This window comes from Oreochromis niloticus, linkage group LG17 (genome assembly GCF_001858045.2).
Source record: "Oreochromis niloticus isolate F11D_XX linkage group LG17, O_niloticus_UMD_NMBU, whole genome shotgun sequence".
Taxonomy (NCBI): domain Eukaryota; kingdom Metazoa; phylum Chordata; class Actinopteri; order Cichliformes; family Cichlidae; genus Oreochromis; species Oreochromis niloticus.
In genome coordinates, this window is record NC_031981.2 from 27,242,004 (window position 1) to 27,266,683 (window position 24,680).

Here is a 24,680-nt window from a genome sequence, read left to right on the forward strand (position 1 = left end):
ACAAACTGCCATTTCACTGCTTTAGGTAGATCAGTGGTCCTAAGAAAATCCTGAGAGACTAATAAACAATAGTTTTTCTTTCGGACTCTTCTAGTATTCTTTTTGTTTTTATGTGAACATTAAACACATGGAGGAAGAAACATTTCCACATTGGAATATTGGTTATTGAACAATTTTTTAAAAATGTAGGATAAGCACCACGATAAGGAATCTACAAGGGTTTAAAACTTCAACAAGTGGCTACAACTCACAACTCAGATTCTGCAAAATGCAGCAGCTAAATGTTTTACTGGGGTGAAGTAGAGAACACTGGCAAGACAGCTGAAGTATTTATACCTGCTTCTAGAAAAAAATTATTTTAATTTAATTTCATAAGTTTAGTATAGATAATATGTTACAGCCATGTAAGATATTATCTATTATCTGTCTTATCTGTCTTATAAAGTACGCAATTACTAATTCCATAGGATTAAGTGGGCAACTCAAATGTTAAATCAAACATAATCAAATCAAATACAGGTTATAAATGTATAACATTTATCATATCATATAAATATATGATATGATAAATACATTAATCAGAATTACTTGATTAACTGATGAGCAGTAAGTGTGAACACTTTGATTTAAGCAGATGTTTTGGCAGGTTGCTGGTCTGGAGTATCCAAGTATGTCTTAGTGCAATGCCAAGGAAAGACATCAATCATTTTAGCGAAACAATTGTTGCTGCAAAGGTGTTATAAGGCCATTTTAAAAACAATTTAAAGTCTATTATTCTACAGTGAGAAAATGATTCACAAGCAGAAAATGTTAAATACACCTGTCAGTCTTCCCAGGAATAAATGTCCCACTAAATTCAGCCCAAAGTCAGCACGTGGAACGCTCAGATAAAGTGCAAATAATCCAAGCTGTACATCTCAGACTTTACAGGACTCAGTAGGAATGTTAAATGCTAGAGTTCATAACAGTACAATTAGAAAAAGACTGACCATTATGAGCTGTTAGGAAGGGTTTCCAAGAGAAAGCCTCTTCTCTCATGGCAGCACAGCTTAGGTCTACAAAGTTGCATCTGAACAAACCACAACATTTCCACCTTCACTCCCTTTGAGATGAATTTTAAAGACTTTTTTTCATTTCTTAAATAAGCACATATACAGTAAAAAACTGAATAACATTTGACAAAAGTATCTCTCTAGATACTCCACATACTGCTTCATTAGCACATTTTCCAGTGACATTTTCTCAGTACAAACTTGTTCTAATGACAACAGTTTACTGATATTTTTGAGGCCACTGGTGCGCACTTCTGAATTTATTATTATTCAAGAGAAATGAAGTCAAAACAACAGGAGCAGACAGAGGCAGAAAGAGGGCAAGCAGGAGGAAAAGGGTGGCTTGAATGGACATGCTCATCTGCTTTGGGTCAATGGATTTCAATCCCGGCTCACTTCCCTTATATCTATCCTGCCTCTATAACACGAAGGATAGGAAAAGGCCAGTGGCGGTGTTGGATGACATGTCGTGGACAGGGGAACAGTCTTCTATAGGCTACATCTCATCCAGAATGGCGTTTCCTCTCTAAGCAGCATTCCTCATCTTATCAGCTCCAATAATCTGCCGTTCTCATCGTGCCCAAACAGGGAGAGCCAAACCTGAAAGAGTGCACAGGAGAGAGAAAGAGAGAGAGCAAAAAGCAGCTACTTTGCTTGCTCTCTCGTCCTCTGACTCTCTCTTTCTGTGTCTGTTAGCTGGTGATAGAGTGATAAGGTGGGGAAGAAAACAGTGAGCTGTCTGCCACTTAGAGGAAGTGGTCGCTCAGTCCTGAAGACTGAGCATGCTCCAAAAAACTATGGATTCAGAAAGAGGGGAGGAAGTGCAAGCTTCCTCAAAGTAACTAAAATCATTTACAGTCTGAAATCTTCACTCTAATCGAAAAACAAGAGAAAGTGATGTTTACCCTTTAAAATTTACTCAAAAACATAAACAACACAGGCTGTCGGCTATAAATTGCTACGCAGTCATATGCAAAGTGTTAAGGCTAATGTGTGAGCCACTGGGACACAAACTTCAATACAAGAGCAGTAAACACTGTAAGCAAGTAACCACCTCTTGTTATCAGTTTTAATTTAACTGTCATATAAATAAATACATTCATATAAATGTGCCGCTGTACACACTTTGAGTAATTTCTAATTGAATTCGTGGTATCTACCTGCAGTACCTTCAGCAGGTGGTCTCGGCTCACACTTTGAGAATCACTGGTGTAATGCAATCCAGAAACGGAGACCGTTCACTCTCAAGGTAAAAATTGCACCTTTTAATACAAGTTGGTTTTAGCAGTAAGGAAAAATCTTTACTTTGAAAACACTGGCTGCTTCTCTGTTGCATCATACCTTTTTAATTTTCAGCACCGCTCAGTTGGTGTCTTCCTTTAAACTATGGATAACCTCACCAATCTGCTAGCAACCGGTGAGGTTTTCGGTACAGCACCCTCTTTGCAACTGATTTCACCTGAACCAGCAGCCTCCCACAACCTCTCGCCAATGGGCTGGGGAAAACACACTTTTCCCTAGTGACCAGACCGGGGGCTTGCTAACCGTTCACTAGGCCTGTGTGACTGAGGCCTAAGCAAGTATCAAATCTGAAGCAGACACAACTACTTGTTTGGAGCTAGAGCTGGGCGATATGACCCAAAATTCATATCTCGATATTTTTTAGCTGGATGGCGATATACGATATATATCTCGATATATATTTTTTAAGCCATAAGGTAAGAACAAAAAGAGAGTTCTTAGTCAAAGCTGTGTCCCAGATGTCACACAGGCACTTTTATTAACATACAGCATAGATGTACATGAAGACATTACTCAAAAATAAATTATGAGCATTTATTAAATAATAATGCTCCATAAATAAAAGAAAACAATGATGTTTTTGTGCATAATAAAGAGCTCACAATTGTGCAGTCAAAATGTAAACTAAAAGACGCTGAGCATAATAACATAGAAAGATTTCGCAGCTGCTCTGTTCCCGAGTTCTACTGCCTGACTGACAGCCTGGAGTTTGAAATCCGCTTCGTAACCATGTCTCTTAACAGGTGCCATTTATGGTCCTTATACACACACAATACGGTAATATTACGTTGAAGCACAGTACGTATTACTCCGCGAGGCTCCGGACTACGGTAGCCGTAATGCTCCGACAATCCATCAAGCAGTGCAGCCCCGTAGCTTACCAGAGTCGAACTAAAACATTTATTGACAGATTGCTGAGCGCCATGTACCACATAAAATTGGTTCGCGGTCAGTAAGCACAACCAGAATTCATACATAAGGCGCACTGTCGACTTTTGAGAAAATGAAAGGATTTTAGGCCATGCATGTCGTTAGCGCGGTTAGCTCGTTAGCGCGATTAGCTCGCTAACACGTTGACGCCGTCCAGCCCCACGCACGGGGCGATCCGCGGTAAGTCGTTAACGGAGATTTGCTGTGTCCATCTTGTCGTTGCCTGCAGGTGAAGCGATGGGGGAGGAGGGGGAGTTGTGTTCAGTGAAGGAGAGAGGCGAAGCCCAGTATCGTTGCACAGAGACTAAAGTGGACGAAAGAGAGGCAAACCTGCGGCTCCAGTATAATTATAACGTAACATATACTATATCGATATAAACGATATTGCCACATCTTATATCTCGTATGAAAATATATCGATATTTTTTAAAAAACTCGATATATCGCCCAGCCCTATTTGGAGCTACAACAGTAAAGCCTATATTGCAACTTTTTGCAGTAAATTTTGCTGTATTGATACTGTGCAGCTACTTTAACTTCAGTCAGTTCTCCTAAGGTTCAAGCTGTGAGGAAGGATTGAGAATAAAATATCAGATGAGCCAGCTCTGAGAATGACTGAATGAAAAAGAGAAAGACATTGAGCGTGAGTGAGAGAACGAGTAAGGGAGGAAATAAAGAGAAAAGGTAACAGTAATGCAATAGAACAGCCTTAGGGTTACAGGAATGTGTGGTGCTGGAGTTCAGGAGAGTTTGAAAAAAGTGTGTGTATGAGAAAGAGAGACTTGTGAGTGTGTGAATACTGGGTCGCCTGAAGAGAGCGGCCCCAGAATTAATTACCCAATCAAGATAACCAGCCAGGGAAAGACATTAGGGAGGTCACACTACAATTAACCTCTTAGTCTAAACTCTCTCTCACTCACACACACACACACGCACACACACACAATAAAGAAGTCATAGGTTCACTGCAAACACAGTGAATAAAAGTTTAATATCACTTTTCAGGGGTGACTTTCGCTGACTGCAGGGCCCAATATGCTCTTATTTTGAAGCATTTCCTGCACTCTGTTATTTTTGGGAGATATAGCGACTCTACCTGTCCTGTTCAAGAATCCCTGGCAAAGCCATGTTGTTTACAGTGGGATATTGAGTGAGTCGGGGGCTTGAGTGGAGTGGAGTCGGATGTGGTTCACACATTCCACCAGAGACTCAGATTACACTGCAGGAAACACCGGCCCTGCAAGACACACACTGCCTGACTCTGTGATTTATAAACATACTGCTCTATGGGACATACACACTCTCAGAGACACATTAAAAATCTCAGCGGCTTCGCTCTGAGCCAATGCTGCACCTACATCTCTCATTCACTTTCTTCCTTTCCTTCCTTCCTGCTTCTCCCGTAATTCCCAGACTCTTAGCTGGGCTCCAGTTTTCACCTCCTGTCGCGGTTAATAGTAAAGACAACTCATGGGTGTTAGCGCCGGTTTGACATCATTGCATATTCATGAGCTGGTGGGTGAACATTCAGTCTGGCATTCATTAGTAAACACAACTTCAATCACTATAAAGTGGCCCTTTGTGAAAGGTTTATGAAAGAAACACACATGAAATAGGTCTCTGGGGAGACTCTCCTCATCACAAAACCAAAAGAAAGGACAAACAGAGACACTGAAGACGGGCCACCAGTCAACCACAGATTGAAATGTAATATGTTCAGTATTAATATTATATTATTAATAGTGCCCAAAATTGGAGCAATAACGTAAGTGTCAAAGATTCAAATATTCCAGGTGAAGCAGATGCTTTACACAAAATGTCACTTTTAGGAACAACCAACAAAATATAACACCATTTTGTCAGATGCTGCTTGTGCATATGAGCCTTACGCACAAGGTGTCCTTTGGTGTCAGAAAATTACTCACACCAGCAGCTTTGGCAAAGAATCACTGACTGTCTCCCAAAGGATGGTAATGGTTTGGATCTACAATTCAGTCAGAAGACTGAGTTTTATTTTTTCTTGCTCTTATTATGTCCACATTACCAGCCTAATGCTCGAAAGTGAATTTATAAAACCATTTAGGAAAATGTAACACAGGTCAACGGTTACCCTGGGGTGCCTAGATCTTTCACGCCTCTCCCGAAAAAGGTCAGCGCATCTTACAATCCAGTATCCACGTTCCCTGAAGCTGCTCAGCGGAGAACGCTGGGTAATCAAGCCCAGCTGTGACAAGGGGGCAAAGACAAGGGCTGACAAAACTCACTCTTCCCTCTGTAACTCTTTCAACAATACCCTCTTACTCTCTTCCCCCCTCCCCTCAGCCTTTTCTCCTCATCTGCCAGGTTTCTCTTGTCAGGCCTTTGGATGAGTAATGCTGGCTAATAGCTCAGGAATCCCAGCCCACGATCCTCCTTGGTGCTTCCTCGCTATCTCTGGGGAACACTGTGGCCAACAAATTGCTGTAAGGTGCTGAGGATACACCTCTTCATCAAGCCACAGGCATTATGACACAAATGACAGACCAAATATGGATGATAAGGAACGTTAGACTAACAGAATGTGTAGGTGTCTGTAGCCTGAGGCAGAACTGGGGAGACGAGAACAAGTCTTCTAATCTTAATAACAATCTGGTTCTCTGTGTGCAACAACTTTATCAATGCTTCTTTATACTTGTACACCTTCACATCCAATGAGACTCCATACTGTTGCCATGTCTCTCTCTTTCTCTCTGGGAGCAGTACCGGGTCAGTCTGTGGGTTGGACTGCTGAGGGGCCCAGGGTGGTTCCGCTCTGACGGTAGGAGGAAACTCCTTCAGGAAATACCAAACTGCCAGACATACACACTCACACACACAATCTCCCTTTCTTTTTCAAGTACTAGCAGACTAAAGCGCTGCACAAACTGCCCCAGTTAAAAGTCCATTACTGCCTTATTTCACTTTCAGCTCCGTCACACTGAGACAAGCAGACGATCTGAAAATACAGTTCTGTTTGGTGCAGTCGAATATCCACAGGTATGTCGGGTTGCATGTTAACCTGCAGTGTTACACAACCCAGAAGCTGGCAGACGGCCAGGGGTTTTATGGCATCAATTACAGGTAACTTTAACGAGTCGGCTCAATTAAACAATAAATCACAGCAGAGCCAAGTTTCTGCCCCTGAGAGCCCTACCTCTCCACACACACCATTAAAAGTTGACTGAGGTGTTTCCTTCCAGAAGAACGAGGAATTAGATTCACTAACATGCAAGAAAACAGGCATCTTTACCTCACAAAAATAAGTATGAGCTCTAGTTTACCAAAACAGAGAGACAGAGTCATCTTATTTAAAGACTTGATTCATCCCAAATATATATTTATATTTTTCAACATAAATAAATAAAACCTTCCTAGCTGCAGTTTGACTTTCTCACAGCTACCATCAATGACAGAAAACAGAATTTCACAGAGAGCTTCCCCAGCTCTACAAAAAAACAGTCCAGAACATTTTTGCAGAGCTGGGGAAGACGGAAACAAAAGAGATTTGCCTCTGAAAATTAATCACTGCGGTCTGCCCTGACACCATTCAAATCGTTATAGGTTAGTGGTGACGCAACTGTCCCGCGCTGTTTTGCATGCTTTTGACCGCTGACATCACTGATGCTTTGCTTCACTCCAGAACACTTGTTCTCTATAGATAAACTGTCCCTCATTTTCATATTTTCTTGAAATCTTATTGTGCTAAAACAATAAAGGTCCCGATAGAAAGCGAGCTATTTATAGAGACAATATGCTACTGAAACCTTGGAAGATAAAGAACAGAGTGTATTATCTGCCACATTGGTCTCTCACTGATGTGACTGCACAGACTCAGATTTGATGATAAAACCTGTGTGACTGCAATAGAGTCAGTCAGTCACAGAAGCATGTGTCATAAGGTTGGTGAAAAATCCCCAACAAGTTCAATAATACCATTTTAAATGATGTCTTCCATGGTACTTAAAGGGGAACTCTGATTTTACCCATGAATGTTAGTGTCCGTGCCTTCCGGAGTGGCACTCAGCCTCTGAAAACAATAGTGGGAAATGTAGGATATAATGTATTTGGAGCTTGACCCACAGAGTGTGAAATGTCAGAGTATCTGGAAGTCTCTGAAATTTGGCCTCTTTGGAACGATAATTACACAGAAGTGAAACACAAACTCATGTCTGTGCCTGAATACAACGTCAATAAAAGCAGTCCTAAACAGCACACCTCTTCCAAGGCTGTCTGACTCTAATTGTATATTTCTACTGTATATTCCACTAAAAGTGACAGAGCATCGTACATTCACTGAACTAATGCTAAGGTTATTTCAGGCATCCGATCCATCTTCGTAAAAAAAAGAGCCTATCTCAGCTAAGGTGACAGCCTGGATAGAGTGCCAGTTTAGCAGCAAACGCATGTAACATATTTCAAAGCTAGTTAGGCTTGAGGGAAGCTGCTGATTCACCAGGAGGAAAATGTCATTTGACACTAAAAATCACTTCAAACAAGCTATTTGATGCAACTGAATTCTAAAAATTGTGATTCCAAATGAATCTAATGGCGGACCTCCTTATTTTATTTTTTTTTAACTATTTTAAACACTAGTCTTTGCCTTAGCTTAGTCATTTAGTTAACTCAGCTGACATTGTCAAGTTTAAAGAGTCATTTTTTGTGTCCGAAAGTGCAAAGTTTACATGAATGTCTTAGTTATCTTTGTCTGAAGTGTGTGTGCGCCTACTTTTGTGTGTTTTCAAGCTGGAACACTGTGGCTGACCACAGGAAGTTCTAATCAGCAGTACGGCGTGGCTACTACCTTCTCTTTTCCCTGGTGACCTCCTCCTCCCCACCTCCCTCCCTCCACAATAGAGATACCAGGATCACATTACCGACTCTGAGGGTTAAGGGTCAATCCCATTTTTCAGCTCTCTCTGTCCCCCTTTTCCCCTTACAGATTCTTTCCCAGAGGTTACAGGCTTCTGTCACCTAAATTCACATCAGTTCACGCGTGGCAAAGGAGTGGTATCCATCGGAAGCCCTCCATCTCATCTCCCACACATACACCCACACCTCCCCCTTGTCCTCGCCCACATAGCCATTTTAGTGTCCCCTTGACAGACAGTCCTCTCATCTCAGGGAGCACTCACACAAAGGATTGGACATGGTTAAAAACATGTTAAAAACACCGCTGGCCTCTTTGTGTCATTGAGTTGGTGTGTCTCTGTTAAAGTCTGCATTTTCATGCTGTGGAGGATTGGGTTACCGGGAGGTAACACTGAACCTGGGCTGACCTTGTGCATTGAAAGCCAACCTCTTTGCTATAAAAAAAGTATTAAAAGAAATCAGTGGACATGCACGTCCAGAAGTAAAAATCTTGCTTTGAACATACAGCATGAGTTTGTACTCCTTTGCAAAACCTAAATTATTCCGAAGTGAATTCCAAGCTCACCAGTGGAGTTTCTGCACTGTAGATTTACTATATTAAAAATGCACGTTCCACAGCAGTAGGCATCTCATGCTACCAGAAGTGACGAGGACACTGCAAAGAGCAAAACTAAAGAGAAACCAGTCAGGAATTATAAGGACAGAGCAATAAGAATAGCGGTCTGTGACCACTACTTGCAAAACCAGTCCATTCTTGGCGAATGTTCTGTTGTTGCCTCTCCAGAGAACTTTTTGCCATTTTCATTTGCACCAAAGCAGGTTTAAACTTCCGAATTGGACAGATTGACATCCCTGAAGTTTAACTGACCATGAGTATTTATCAAGTGTTCCTTTATTATAACAGTTTTTGAACAGTAGAGTTTTGGTATAAAATATCTAAGGTGTGCCAACATAAAAGTTTAACTATCAAGTGAACGACCACATCAAACAAGAATTTTTATGAGGATCATTTGGTCTTAAAACTTGAAATCCTGTGTTCCAATAGCTGAAGATCACAGATCATCAAATGAAAATACTAAAATGTTAATATAAGAAGTAAAATGCTGTCTTCTACCACGTAACTATTCAGTACATGTGGGCGATCACAAGAAAACAAAGAAAGTCAACCAAGCCACTTGGTACGATATACCAATGGCAGACAGCAGCCCTTAAATCATAGCTTGTATAGTAAAGCAAACCACAGTCAAAGCTAACATGTGTATATTGGTAAACAGTGCATAAATGCACTCTCTCCAAGCATAAACCAGCTTTTGATGATGTTGCGGTCTCTGAACTACATACTACAGTTTAATTATGGTTTGTCTGTCAGTCAAACATGGGAACAAACGCAAAGAGTCACTGAAACTGACAAGTCATCATTTTCTCATAAACCTCTACATAAGCACATACACTTTAGCATTTTTTAAATTTCTGCACATCAGTAATATTTTAACACTCATATATATATATATATATATATATATATATTATAGAACTAATTTATGGACAATTAATTAATTCATGTGTTTTTTTACAAATTCAAATTGTGTCAAGAAAAAGAGACATTCTCCTGGGTTGAGCGGAGGGAGAAGGAAACAGAGAATGGCTTTATAAAGTTGGTTAAGTGATCCGAGAGGAAGTTAAGATCTGATTGCCAGTCATCAGATAAGCACATCTATGGAAATATGAGTATAGAGATGACGAACATACTGCAGTAGAGAAAAGCTGTTCAGTTGCCCTTCTATTCATTTAATCACCTGTGGGTCAGTGGCTGATTGGATAAAAGAACTTTTCCTTTTTCAGCTTGATACACTGTCACATCAAATAAGAACAAATGACAACTGTTACATAATGAATGAACTGACGCAATGAATTTTGACAAAGTTGTGGACAATCTACTGTCATACAAACAAGATCCTTTGGTGACGATAGCTTTCTGGTTTAGCTGTGTAATCTAAGTAGTGATGAACAACAACTTAAGCGAGCTACAAAGAACAAGAGGAAGGTGCAATTAGCAAACCCACGTGGTGATTATTTAGATGTTACAAAGCTTTTTAAAACTCCTTGCATTCAAAGTTCGACTGTAAAGAATGGTATGCATATGGAGCAGAAAGTCTTGGCTTGGGGATCAATTATACATTTTCAGATTTCTCAGGTTACTCTATGGATGCTGAGACATTAGCTATTGGCCCAGAAGCTTCGCCGTAAGACAATAGCTGATGAGTTGGGGGAAAACAGCAACGTTACTACTGAAGTTATTAATTTCCGTGTTCTAACAAATTAGTAACTTGGCACAGAATAACTCAGCATTAAAAAACTAGGGGCATTTTTCAACATTTCTGAGCCTCAGTTCATTAAAACTCATATTTGAATGTTTAAATATCTATGAAAACTGACTGACAACTTGACAACTGACCACTGACAATTTTCAGCTCCAAGTGAAAATCTACAACCACTTCTGGAACCTTGTCTTATATCATTCTCAATCGTTTTCCATCCAGACCTGGCTGTCAGTGATCTTTCCAGACAGTAAATGGCTTTACTGTGAACCATCTTGGAAAAGAACACCCAATTCCTCCCTAATATACGGAAACCTTTTAAAATAATGCTAATATTTCATGCTTCCATTGTGTGAAAGTACGGTGGGCGTCTGCCAAACATCCAAAAGCAGCACTGATAGCCCGTTTCGTGTGTCAAGTGCCATAAATTCAGCCAGCAGAGCTCGACAAAGCTTGTTCAACGGATAAATCACGCTGCTCATAAAAGCCATTTGCTTCTTTTTGTCTGTCTGGTGTTCAAACATTCACCTCAATCCATCAATGAGGCAAACTGCTGTCAGAACACTAAGGCCTCTCTTTACTTCGCATTTCCCCTTATCATTGGCTTCTACTAAGAGGAATCTCAGGAATCTTAGAGTTTGTTTGCCAAGAGCCAATATGACAAGGTGAAACACAGACACATGTGGCTTTTAAAACACAGACTCATTTCTGGTATATAAATCACACAAATTGATCACAGATGCTGGTGGTAACTACTGGTGGTGAGAAACAAGTGTGGAATAAAACAACATAATTGACAATGATGTGTGAATCTGAGCACGGGAACAATGTTTGCATGATAATAAAGTCATAAACTGGCTCTCAGCCAAACGCCACATCTTAGCAGTACAGTATAAGAACTCCACCCAGTGAAACGGCCCAAGCTTGCTGCCTCAGCACTTTTCCATCCAAATGGCTGCGGTTCAGTTAGAGGTCTCGCTGCCTTGGTCCCAAGATGAAGCACCTCAGAGAGCCAGCAGTCCTAACCGGCCCCCTGGCTTCCACCGCCAGCCCCTGACTGACACCGCTACACTGCCAGAGACGTAAAGCAGGATAATAATAGCTGCTCATTCCTCTCTGTCCCCGCCGACCAGACAGGGTCAAATTGTCCAAAACTATATTTTATTGAATGATAAGTGACAAATGCAGGGGAATACCTCACCTTATAGCCTCAGTGAAATCAGATCTATGAATCCAGTCCAACATATTTAGTAGGTCATAATTTTGGCAGGTCACTGACTCTGACTGATGGGTTTTGTGACAGTGTTGTAGCAAAAGTAGAGAGGTCCTTTGAAAGGAATACTGTATTATGATGTACTTAGTAACCTGCGAGATTCTTTTCAGAATTTAAAACCGACTGCATAAAGCATTGGCAAACAGCTAGAAGTGAAAAAGTAGTGAAAAACAAGTGCTGCATATAGAACTCAAGGAATCTTAAAAGTTTTTAACTATTCTTCTATATTAAAAAACTGTGTGCAAACCACCAGAAGGTATAGTCTGTTAACCTATATGTCATTAAAAATGTGCAAGAAAATACACAACACAATGAAATGTTAAATTTCAGTGTATTAACAGGTGTGACAGTACAAACACTCTCACTGGGACGAAGACTTTAAGAGTTAAATTTAGTTGGTCCTTCAAATGTAGCAGTTTAACATTACGTATTGTTAAATTTGACAACTGGTTCCAATCAATTAGGGCAACACTACAGAAAGTAGTGCAAATCTGGTTTGGATAAGCAGTAAAACAGCTGGTTAAATCAGAAGTGTGAATAAAAAGACCAGTAAACAGATATGAACGCAGGTCCTTATTACATTGTGGATTGCTGGAGATGGATTCCAACAAGTTTTCCCTTTATTATTCCATGGAGAAATGCGCTTTGAATGAGAACCAACAGTTCCAGTCAGGGGCTATTTAATGTATAACTCATGTAATCGACTTTTAGAAATTCTTCATTGTAGATAAATTGCTCTACAATGAAGAATTCAGTGCTGCAGTGTCATATAGCGCTCTAATTAAAATAGTTATTAAAATGCTGTAATGGATCAATTTGTAAAGAGAATTCCAACCTAATACTGGGAAACTGAAATGGCGACCATATTTCAGGCTTCATTAAATAGCAGATATTACACCACAGAACAGGCCAACTGTTAAACTCTTCTCTGGGGCATAGGGACAGTGTATGAGTTACTGCCTGCCAGGAGCCATTATGTTAACAGCACATATGTTTGTGGGGCTATACCTGTTTTTCTCATTGTTACGATGAAGAATTTCCTCCATAGTGGGTTTTGACTGTGTGCTTTCTGCAATCTTACCATCTCTCCTTACTGCATCTTTGCATGGATTGTCTAGCACTAACACTATTGTGCACTGATCAGATCAGAAAGTAAAAACAGTACTTGATGTGGAGATAAAGTGGGAACAAAGAGAAGAGTGTCAGTAACATTTGTATGTCATTCTCTTCAAATCAGAAAAAGTGTAGTACTAATTTTGTGTGCTGGAGACAGAACAACACTAGCCCTGGGAGTGGATTTATGAGGTCTGGAATGCCTGCATGGAGTAAAATGAAACCCCAAACCAGTTCTGCTTCTTCAACAAGGCCTAACAACCAAGTCCCTGTGTCTACAGCTACAAAATATACCATATTCCCTCTAAAGGTCAGTATGCGTCAACCAAAGGTTAAACAGTCTTGACATCCCTCTCCGCCTTTAAAACCTGCTATTTCTGCCATCTTTCATCTGTACAAATGAGTGCAACACCATGAAAGGCTTTGAGAAAAGGTTGATAGCATGCCCTGTTATCCAAATTTGACTTTTCATCCACTCAAAGTGTTTCCATTTGCAGCTATAAAATATCTTTGGACTTAATTGGTAACAAATCATACAAAGCAGTTTGTTAGGCTAGTTCTCCATTATTTAATATACATTGTGGACTCTTTTTGTCTTATATGAGACAAATGAAAATGCCTTGAACAAAGTGGTATCTTGAAAAGTGGAATAAAAAGGTTTTTAAATAATATATAAATAATATATAAGTATATAATATATAATATATAAATATTTAAATAATATATAATATAACGCTGGACGCTGGACAGACCCGGTGCACCTAAACGTGTAGTGAGGGTGTGCTGGGAACGTCTAGCAGAGGCCCCAGTCCGCGGGATCTTCAACGCACACCTCCGGCAGAGCTTCAACAGCATTCCGAGGGAGACTGGGGACATTGAGTCCGAATGGACCGTGTTCAGCGTCTCCATCGCCGAAGCTGCTGCAGTGAGCTGCGGCCGCAAGGTGGTTGGTGCCTGCCGTGGTGGTAACCCCCGAACCAAATGGTGGACACCAGAGGTGAAGGGAGCCACCAGGCTGAAGAAGGAGTCCTATCGGGCTTGGTTAGCCTGTGGGACTCCGGAGGCAGCCGACAGGTATCGACAGGCCAAGCGGAATGCGGCTCGGGCAGTGGCTGAAGCAAAAACTCGGGTGTGGGAGGAGTTCGGAGAGGCCATGGAAAAAGACTTTCGGACTGCCTCGAAGAGATTCTGGCAAACCGTCAGGCATCTCGGGAAGGGAAAGCGGTGCTCTACCTGCACTGTGTATAGTGCTGGCGGAGCGCTGCTGACGTCGACTGAGAAAATTGTCAGGCGGTGGAAGGAATACTTTGAGGACCTCCTTAATCCCACTGACACGTCTTCCGAGGAGGAAGCAGAGTCTGGGGATGAGGGGAATGACCCGCCAATTTCCGGGGGCGCGGTCACTGAGGCAGTTAAACAACTCCTTGGTGGCAGAGCCCCTGGTGTTGATGAGGTCCGCCCCGAGTTCCTGAAGGCTCTGGACGTTGTAGGGCTGTCCTGGTTGACACGCCTCTACAATGTTGCGTGGAGATCAGGGGCAGTACCCCTGGACTGGCAGACCGGGGTGGTGGTCCCCATCTTTAAGAAGGGAGACCGGAGGGTGTGTTCCAACTACAGGGGGATCACACTCCTCAGCCTCCCTGGGAAAGTCTATGCCAGGGTGCTGGAAAGGAGAGTTCGTCCGCTAGTCGAACCTCGGATGCAGGAGGAACAATGCGGTTTTCGTCCTGGTCGCGGAACACTGGACCAGCTCTTTATCCTCTCGAGGATACTTGAGGGTGCATGGGAGTTTGCCCAACCAGTCTACATGTGTTTTGTGGATCTGGAGAAGGCATTCGACCGTGTCCCTCGGGGTGTCCTGTGGGAGGTGTTGCGGGAGTATGGGGTGTCTGGCCCATTGCTACGGGCCATTCGATCCCTATACAACCGTTGCAAGAGTTTGGTTCGCATTGCCGGCAATAAGTCGGACTCGTTCCCGATTGGTGATGGGCTCCGCCAGGGCTGCCCTTTGTCACCGGTTCTGTTCATAATTTTTATGGACAGGATTTCTAGGCGCAGCCAAGTGGCGGAGGGCTTTCGCTTCGGTGGCCTCAGAATCTCATCTCTGCTTTTTGCGGATGATGTGGTTCTGTTGGCTTCATCAGGTGAGGGCCTCCAGCTCACACTGGAACGGTTCGTAACAGCCGAGTGTGAAGCAGCGGGAATGAGGATCAGCACCTCCAAATCTGAGGCCATGGTTCTCAGCCGGAAAAGGGTGGAGTGCCCACTCCGGGTCGGGGATGAGTTCCTGCCCCAAGTGGAGGAGTTCAAGTATCTCGGGATCTTGTTCGCGAGTGATGGGAGAAGGGAGCCGGAGATCGACAGACTGATTGGTGCTGCGGCTGCAGTGATGCGGACGCTGCACCGGTCCGTCGTGGTGAAGAGGGAGCTGAGTGTAAAAGCGAAGCTCTCAATTTACCGGTCGATCTAGGTCCCTACCCTCACCTATGGCCACGAGCTGTGGGTAGTGACCGAAAGAACGAGATCGCGGATACAAGCGGCAGAAATGAGCTTCCTCCGAAGGGTGGCTGGCCTCTCCCTTAGAGATAGGGTGAGAAGTTCGGCCATCCGGGAGGGGCTCAGAGTAGAGCCGCTGCTCCTCCACATCGAAAGGAGCCAGTTGAGGTGGTTCGGGCATCTGACAAGGATGCCTCCTGGGCGCCTCCTGGGTGAGGTGTTCCGGGCATGTCCCACCGGGAGGAGGCCCCGGGGCAGACCCAGGACACGCTGGAGAGATTATATCTCTCGGCTGGCCTGGGAACGCCTTGGTGTTCCCCCGGATAAGCTGGAGGAGGTGGCTGGGGAGAGGGAGGTCTGGGCTTCTCTGCTTAGGCTGCTGCCCCCGCGACCCGGCCTCGGATAAAGTGGATGAAGATGGATGGATGGATGGATGGATGGATGGATGGATATAATATAATATTAAGAAATATAACTTAAAGATGGCTCAATCTTTTTAAGCAGTCCTCAAGTTACAAAAATATTCACTAAATTTCCAGTTGACAACATTTTGACATATATTACCTTTCTGCTCAAACTATATGATGCTTACACTGAGTACAGCCATGATGTTTTTATGGCAGCACTATAAAAGATTGGAATGTTTTGATTATATTGGCACTTGTCAATATATCCATATTTCACTATGGTTTGACATGAAAATAAAATATACTACTCAAAAAAACAAAAACAAAACACTTTGAAAACACATCAAATCTCAATGAGAAAAACAAATCATGCTGCATATGTATACTAAAATGGACTGTGTATGTGTTAGGAATGAAAGGGTGCCACATTGTTTGATGGAAATAAAAATGATCAACCTACAGAGGGCTGAATTTTAAAGACAGCCCAAAAAGTGAAAAAAAATTATGAAGCAGGTTAGTGTATTTTGCCGAAATTTCATTGGTGCAACTCTAAATGGTATTAAATAGTTTGTATGGCCCCCATGTGTGCTTGTATGCATGCCTGACAATGTCAGGGCATACTTCGAATGACTGCTTCTAACCCAAACCCTCAGGGATCTCCTCCCAGAGCTGGACCAGGGCATCACTGAGCTCCTGGACAGTCTGAATGTACTGAAACATAACGTCACAGAGGTGTTCTATTGGAGTGAGGTAGAGCAAGCATGGGGGGCAGTCATTGGTATCGACTCCTCCATACTATTGCCACATAAGGCCGGGCACCAGGAGGAACCAGGATCCACTGCATGAGTTTAGGGTCTGAAAATGCATCCAAGGATTTCATCCCGATACCTAATGGCAGTCATGCCATTACTTAGCCTGCAGAGGTCTGTTCATCCCTCCGTGGAAATGCCTCCCCGGACCATTATGGACCTGCCACCAAACTGGACGTGCTAAGTGATGTTCTCCACGTCTTCTTCAGACCCTTTCACATCTGTCACATGTGCTTAGTATGAAACTGCTCTTATCTGTGAAAAGCACAGGGTGCCATAGTGGACTTGCCATTTCTGGTATTCTGGTAATGGCAAATGCCACTTGGGCTCCACTGTGCTTGGGACCCACTCTTCTAACCTTCATGCCACTCTCATGAAGTCTGCTTCTGATTGTTTGGTCAGAGACATTCACAACAGTGGCCTCTCGGGGGTCATTTTGTAGCTTTGGCATTGCTCATCCTGTTTCTTCTTGCACAAAGGCAAATATGCTGCTGTTGTTGAGAGTATGCAAGGAGACACAGAAAAACTTCTGGTAATGGCACATATTGATGTGCCATCCTGGAGGAGGTGGACTATTGGTGCAACCTCTGTAGGGTCCAGGCATTGCCTGGTGCTACCAGTAGTGCCTGGGACCCTAGAGAAATGTTAAACTAGTGAAAAACCAGTCAGAAAAGATCATGGGGGGAAAAAAGTCAGCAGCCTCCACATGTAAAACCATTCCTGTTTTGTGGGTTGTCTCACCGTTGCCCCTCGAGTGCATCTCTTGTTCATTTCATTAACACCAAAGTAGTTGAAACTAATTAACAACAGATTTGATTTCTGGAAAAAAAAAAAACACTAAACAAGATTATAATAATATTGCCCTGCAAGGCCATGACTGGTTGCACGTTAGTCATCTAACTCATCAAACTGAATGTTTACTGAAAGTATTTATGGCACAATAGTGCCAGAATATGTTGCATCATCATTTTCAGTAAAAAGGTTGTGGGACACATGCTTGATGTATTTAAAGATATTACTGCATTGCCCAGTTTTCTCCTAAGAAGTGAGTTTAAGTTTGCTGGTAATATTAGTAAGTGAGTGCCAAAGTAAAAGTTCACTATCTGATTTAGGTTGCTCACAATCCTATTTTAGGCATCTGTATTTCTGTCTGGGTGTGTAATACAGACACGGGTACTTTCCATCTTCCAGTCTTGGTTGGTAAAGCTGGTAAATGTTATGCATGGCGTTTGCAACTTCATATGTGACTTTTATCACAGAGGACAGAATGCTTTAAATTAAATTAACTAATAGCATGATGGTGTGACTTTGTATACACTATGGTTTAGGGCCTAGCATTCACACTGCTTTGATGTAAAACCTGTGCTGGTTTGTCCCTATTCACACAGCTGACTAAGAAAGGTTCAGGTCAGGTCTGTGAGAGAAGTCAAAAGACTCTCTGTGAGACTCATGAGATCACTAATGAAAGTAACGAAGGCAGGTTGCAACACTTCATTACAAAGACGTGAGGAATGCATTCAAGATCAACGATAATATCCAACTGTATCGAAGTATCCAAGAGTGGAAATGTCCTTTGAGCTCAATAAAGCTTCACAATACCAAACATTATTTAGAAACTACATAAGGCAGGTGTGTCTCACACTAATTACCTCAACAGGTGGGTTGACTCCCTTGCCAACAGTTATAAAAGGTAACCACAACACCCAGCATCATTATTACTGCGGATAACTAGATCCATTGTCTAGGTTTCTCATCCAGTGACGACAGGATCGATGACGTATGAGAACATGCAACCAAGCGTGGTTCTCGTGAATTCGTTACGCACGTTTCAAAGCTGGAATGCCATCTGAAGTAAGAAGGAAGTTCAGACTTTTGCCCAGGCACTTGCGGACAAGCACTTGACAGATACTGAGGTGTGGTATGTGAAGAGGGCTATTTTTAGGGGTTGATGTGGGAGTTTTCGATTCATACCTGCAGATGGGAGAAGAGGAAAACAGGCAGAACAACTACTCTGTCAAAATCTCATAGGCGAATGCAACACACATTCTTTTATTTCATGCAAGCATTACAGAACTCTTTTGTTTCTGCATTTGGTGCAGGCTATCTTACTGGATGTTGAATGCTTTTCCCTAGCACTCCCTGCAACCATTACTTGCTACCAATAAGCAATGAACAACTGCACCACTACCCAGCTAACATGTGATCTGATGCAGCAGAAGGAAGCGTCACAGGATCAAAGTTGAGATAAGAGCAGGATTTATTTGATCAGTGTCTTTCCTCTCTTTGCATGGACACACAGATAAACTGCAGTAACAAACTGTGGATTTTACTTTGTTTATACATAAGCAACACAAGCTTGACACTATCACAAAATTCTTGCTGTAGCAGCGATATGGAGCACTCCTGCTTTTCACACTTGTCTGTAGTGCGCAAGAATAAACTTGCAAATTTAAAACAAAAGGACAATCGGTCATGTATTGACAGTACATGACTGCACTGCAGGGAATGCTGCTACGTGACTGCAACAAAGCCTAATTTACATCTGTTCTTCTTGATACATGGGAACCTCAGTTGGTGATTCCTTTCCATCAATCAAAGCACACAACGGTGATAAATAGTCATGCCACTGAATTGCTCTCCTGTCAGCAAAATGATCATGCAACGTTTTGGTGTTTTCATTAGAGGATTAATGACTGGTGGAAAATTAAACAACAATAAGTCTTAGCTATTAATTAAACCTAAATGACAGATCTACATTTGTTGATTCCAGCTTCTTGTTTCGAGATGTGCTGGATTTCTCTGTGACATTATAAAATCTTGTTTTTTGGTGCACAACCATATTACAGACATCCATTGCCTTTGACATCATACAGATTCAAGAGTATAAAAAAACTGTGCAAAACTGAATGTCTACTATAGTGTAAAGCCTGAGGATTTGGCTGACAGGGATTACCTGTCCATACTTTGAACTCATTTAAACTCATTGGCCATCTACAATACAAATAAAAGCTACCACTCAACCAGAGGTGCCCTAGGCAAGCAACTCCTCAACTGCCAAGAAACTGATAGCTCATAGATGGAAATCATCCTAATCTATCAATAAACAAAGAGGACTTCAAGATTTTATCAATACAGATTGCAAGGAACAGTGAGGAGCTACTATGCACCATGCTAAAACATTTCATGCTGAGAGCATGCTACACACAAAAAAAACAAAATAACACGCAACACAATGGAGTCCTGCAAAATAAACAATTCACTTCTGTCGAACAGCTGGATTAACGAATTCATAATTATATTTTTTTGCATTTTACATGCCATTTTATAGTCATTAACAGCCACATAACGAAAAGTAAAGAAATACTTCAAAAAGGGGAAAAATAAAAGCCGGTTAGAGATTAATTTTAGAAGACAAGCTTCCACCTCACAGCAAGAAGCTCCTGGGTTCAAATCCACCATTGGCCTTTCTGTGTGAAGTTTGCATTCAGCCTCACAAGGTGCTGAGCTGAGGTCTCACTGGAGTGGCTGTGGGACGAAACAGACTGTCCCTAGTTTGCCTCCTCTAAAATCACAGTCTGTAGAGAAAACTGGGGATTAGAATGGAATGGACTGGATCTGTGTAGCACCCATATACTCAAAGATAGCCTTTGTCTATATATTTAAGCGTTTATCTACCTTACATCCGTGGCCAATTTAGCCAATGAACCCATCATGCATGCCTTAGGGTTGCAGGAGGAAATTGGAATACCCGATGGAAACCCATGAGCTCACAATAGGAACACGTAAAATCCACACATAAAGGCCCCAGCCAACCCAAAGACTCAAACCTTTCCTTACACCAAGACATTTCAATCTAATCTAGATACATCAATCTAACAAAAACTGAGAAGATCTACAAATAGGATCAGATAAACCACCTTAATCCAGGTGTGCAGTGTTAGCTGAGATACATATATATATATATAAAATATACACACAATGATAGATGTTCATATTAAATGTGGCCTAACTTTTAAGCAATGTGAACAGTGCATGGACTCGTAGAAGGTAATTCATCTGAGCCAAGATCACAGGTATCAGACTGTAAATGCTCCATTTCAGACATTTTTTGTACTCTTGGACATGTATGACATCCAGGAGAGTGCATATCCTTAATCTGGTCACCTCAGCCATAAAGCTTTGGCTATGAGCACAAAAGCCCCATTCACCTTCTATTCATAACTTTGGTAGCAGCCAGTCGGAAAAAGTTGGCTTAAAGGGAGAGAAGCTAAAATAGCTTATTTCTGACTGGGAATGAACCGAGGGGCTGAACCAAGGCCCAGTAAAAAGATAAATGGGGATTACTTTGAATTACTTAAAAATATAAGCTGGAAATTAGAATAATCATCGGGTCTGGTGATTGGGTTCAATCATTGGGATTACTATGATTTAGAAAGAGATCTAAGTGTGTACTTACAATGTATAAAATTGATAGTGGAAGAATTACAGTGGCCATCCCATCATGCACACACTGACGGGTTACAGAAATATAAGAACAGACTGAGAGACAACTTCCCATTTATCATCACTTCTCCTTCTCTGCATGAGAGGTAGAAGAAAAACCACCAAGCTGTCAATCAACTCACAGCAGTTTAAACCCTCCAGCAGCACATGAACTTGGAAGTATGACAGCCAGGGTGCATTAGTATGAACATGCACAAGCATCTACATGCATGCGGTTGAACGCCAAGTCAGTGACATGCACACTTGTCTCTGCACAGACAAATACAGCCGTCTTGGCCCAAAACTTTGTTAAGAGAGACAAATTGTGATCTGCAATAAATACTTCATGCTGAAGTTTAAATGAGGCAAGGAGGCAAACTGAATTAAAAAAATTCCCCACATTTACTGTCAACTGTATGATGCATGTTGTTAGGTAATATGCGCTCAAAAGCAAACTACCGTACTGTATACATTGTGCTTTGGAGGTTTAAGCGGAAAAACTAAACTTCTCTAATGTGAAACTCAAGGGACTAACATCAAACTTAGTTTTCCAGATGCTGTATCATGAATGTCAATCAAGTTCAACTTCCTGGGGCCACTGAACAACCTACAGTGGTGACCTGTGCATAAGACATTATTTGAAATAACAGAGTTCATGAACCTCTTAAAACTTTTAATCACAACTGCTCCATGGTGACATTATGCACAGGACAAAAGTATTCCCATCAGCAGCTGGAGCAGCAGATGACACAGCTCATAGAGGAAATTTACAAATTAAAATAGCAAAGTTGAGGATTTTTGAAAGCATTTGAAGTGCTGAAACCCAAAACTAAAGAACATGGAGCTGGAAACCAGAACAATGGAAGAGTTTTAGGATGAACTGTGACATTGTAACATCTTTCAGCATGTTGAAACCTTAGTAAACACACGCACACATGTTGTGCAGTAAACCTTAACATACAGTAAAGACGTATGTTAAAAAGTAATAGTGTAATGATATTGGGAGAGGTTTTAGTGTAAGGTGGGGATTGGGGAAGGCTTAATTCAAGGTATGTGAAAGTATGTGATTATATTTTTGGAGGGTATGTAAAATGAGATACAAATATGTGGCCTTTTTTTAAAAAAAAATCCATCTTTTTAAATCTATTAAATTACAGCAATAGATCTTAACTGCTTCTACTATTACTTTTGGTTTTGCATGACAGTAAAGTGGAAGGTTTTTTTTCCAGAATGATGTGACTTTTTATTGTCACTTGCATGCCAGGCATATTCTGTACTCAACTTCCCATGTCAGAAAAATACAATGTCAAGGCTTCCACTCACGGCACTCATTTATAGACCAGTTTTTCCTCTACCTGTGCTCTTGTGTGCCCTTTATGTGAGTGTGTGCGGCTCTTTAACAAATCACATAGAACAAATACACATTTACAGTTAACATCATAAGTCTTGAAAAACAATCGGGTACAAAAGAAACTCAGAAAGCAAGACAGAAGAACCCATGTGATCACACCTTGATATATGTATTTCGCCTGGCAACCAAAACTAATCAGAACCATTAGAGAGTAGTGCACAGACAAACCTCTGTAAAGCTAAGGCAAAGGCGGCTCACCTGAGCCAAACTTCAGGAGCGTTGACAGAAGCCCACATGGTGCCAAGAGTGACTGACAGCCCTGCAAAGCCGTGACAGTTGGAGCGATGTGAAACTTACTTGTAGCTGTCTTCAAAACAGCCCTGACAGCTTGCACTGCATGTCTTTCGATTTCACGTGTTAACTATTGGTGTAAAATGCTGGTAGCTTTATTTTGTCCTCATTTTAACCAGCACGCATCACATCAGGTAAACTGCTTCTACAATCGGAGACAAACGGGCTGTCAAGCCGGTAGCCCTGCAGGGTTCACACATGTGCACAAAAGACACATTCACACTCACGCACTGCACCACATGTGAAGCACACCTGCTGGGGCTCCTGTCCCAGGGGATTGAAGCTCATGTCAGACACACACTCTGACAGAATTAATGATGAATTACACAGATATTAGCACACAGCCTGAGGTAACACTCCTTCCGTGCGCCACACACACAACTCATTTTGCATTTGGGCCCCACACGGACACACATTCAAACTTTTGTACTGCTAAACAGCAAACATGACACTAAAAGAGTCTGAGTCAGCTGAAGTCTTAGGATATACACACACACACTTGATGACAGGTATTTCCACTTGAGGTGAGGCACAATGCTGAGCTATGAGCCCAGTGTCAGTCACTTCCTGTCTGCAGGGGTCAGAGGTTAAACATCCTTCAGTCTCTTTAAGCCGTATAGAAGGGACAAAGGGAAAAAGCAGAGAAATTGCCCGCTCTTACTGAACCGTCCTCCCCTTGTTATCTATGCAAGCTTAACCTACAGTTCCCTCTGAGCTGCTCGGCAAGGTACACAAATAAATAATTATTTCCACCCTTAATGTGATCAATGACAGCTGTGGAGTTTATTTAAATTGCACATTCATGATTAATCTTTAGATATGTGTCATATGTATACGCAGGAATACAGACACAGGGAGCCAGAACACCTTTAATTCTTTGTTGTTGCTCTGTGTTTATAACACCACACGTCAGGAGCAGTGCTTCCTTTGCTAGTGCTAATAACATGGAGCACCACAGCAATATACCATGGAAGCAGCAACGGGTCAGCAGTTTGGAGTTATTCCACACTTGCTACATGAACAGTCTTTCTTTGAATGTTTACGATAATTTTCCATTTAACTGCAAATTGTGGTCAAGTGAGGTGACTCGGCTGAAAAGCAGCAACAATAATGCTTTCACTGCTGGCTTCTCTTTTTCTTGTTTTCAAACACTTGTTAGGAAGCTGTCAGTTTGATAAATTTTATAGTGCTGGGTAGCGTAAGGACATACGGTCATGCGAAAAAGAAGGTTTTCACAGAAAGGATGCAGCACAGCACACCCTTGCTGCTTCCACAGGTATTAAGAGGGTAACTAGCAGCCAGGTGCTGAAAATCAAATACACTGACTGATCATCAGCAAGTGAAAGCACTTCTATAAAAGTTGAAGTTTTGGAAGTTTGCTGTCTGGAGCATTCACATGTGTGTTAACACAATGCCACAATATTCCCAGGAGTGGATGCCCCAGAAAATTTACCCCAAGGTCAGACTGTGCAATGCTCAGAGAAATTAGCCGGTTATCACTAATGGACCTGTAGGCTGATTTGATCATATTTTAGAGTAGTTGTCCATGTGGATACAGGGTTAGGACCTTGAGCGAATAAGCTGACACGAACAGAGAATAGAGGCCCAGGTGTGTAACCAGTGCTGCCGTACCTTCAGCTGTCAGTCACCAGGGGCTCCTTACTAATCCTCTGCCATCACTCAACTGCATCTCAACTCTAATCTCACCAGGTCAAAGCCCAGGAGAGAGGAGCTCCTGCTTTAAACTGAGAGGATGATGGCTAATCTCAGCCACAACACCCCAGGGTAACCATAGAATGTCCACAGGGAGTAACTGCAATAACCCTTGACCAGGGTGATGAGAGAAAGACCTCCCAAATTCAGCAGACACCTTTCCAGAGATGGAGGAGTAATACACTGGCTAACATTA

At 42.0% G+C, this 24,680-nt stretch overlaps 1 protein-coding gene across 1 annotated transcript in view; it reads right to left on the reverse strand.

The window, feature by feature from the left end:
- gmds (GDP-mannose 4,6-dehydratase) overlaps window positions 1-24,680 on the reverse strand; it is a 174,670-nt gene that overhangs the window by 14,222 nt on the left and 135,768 nt on the right. The gene's annotated exons all lie outside the window — the stretch shown is intronic.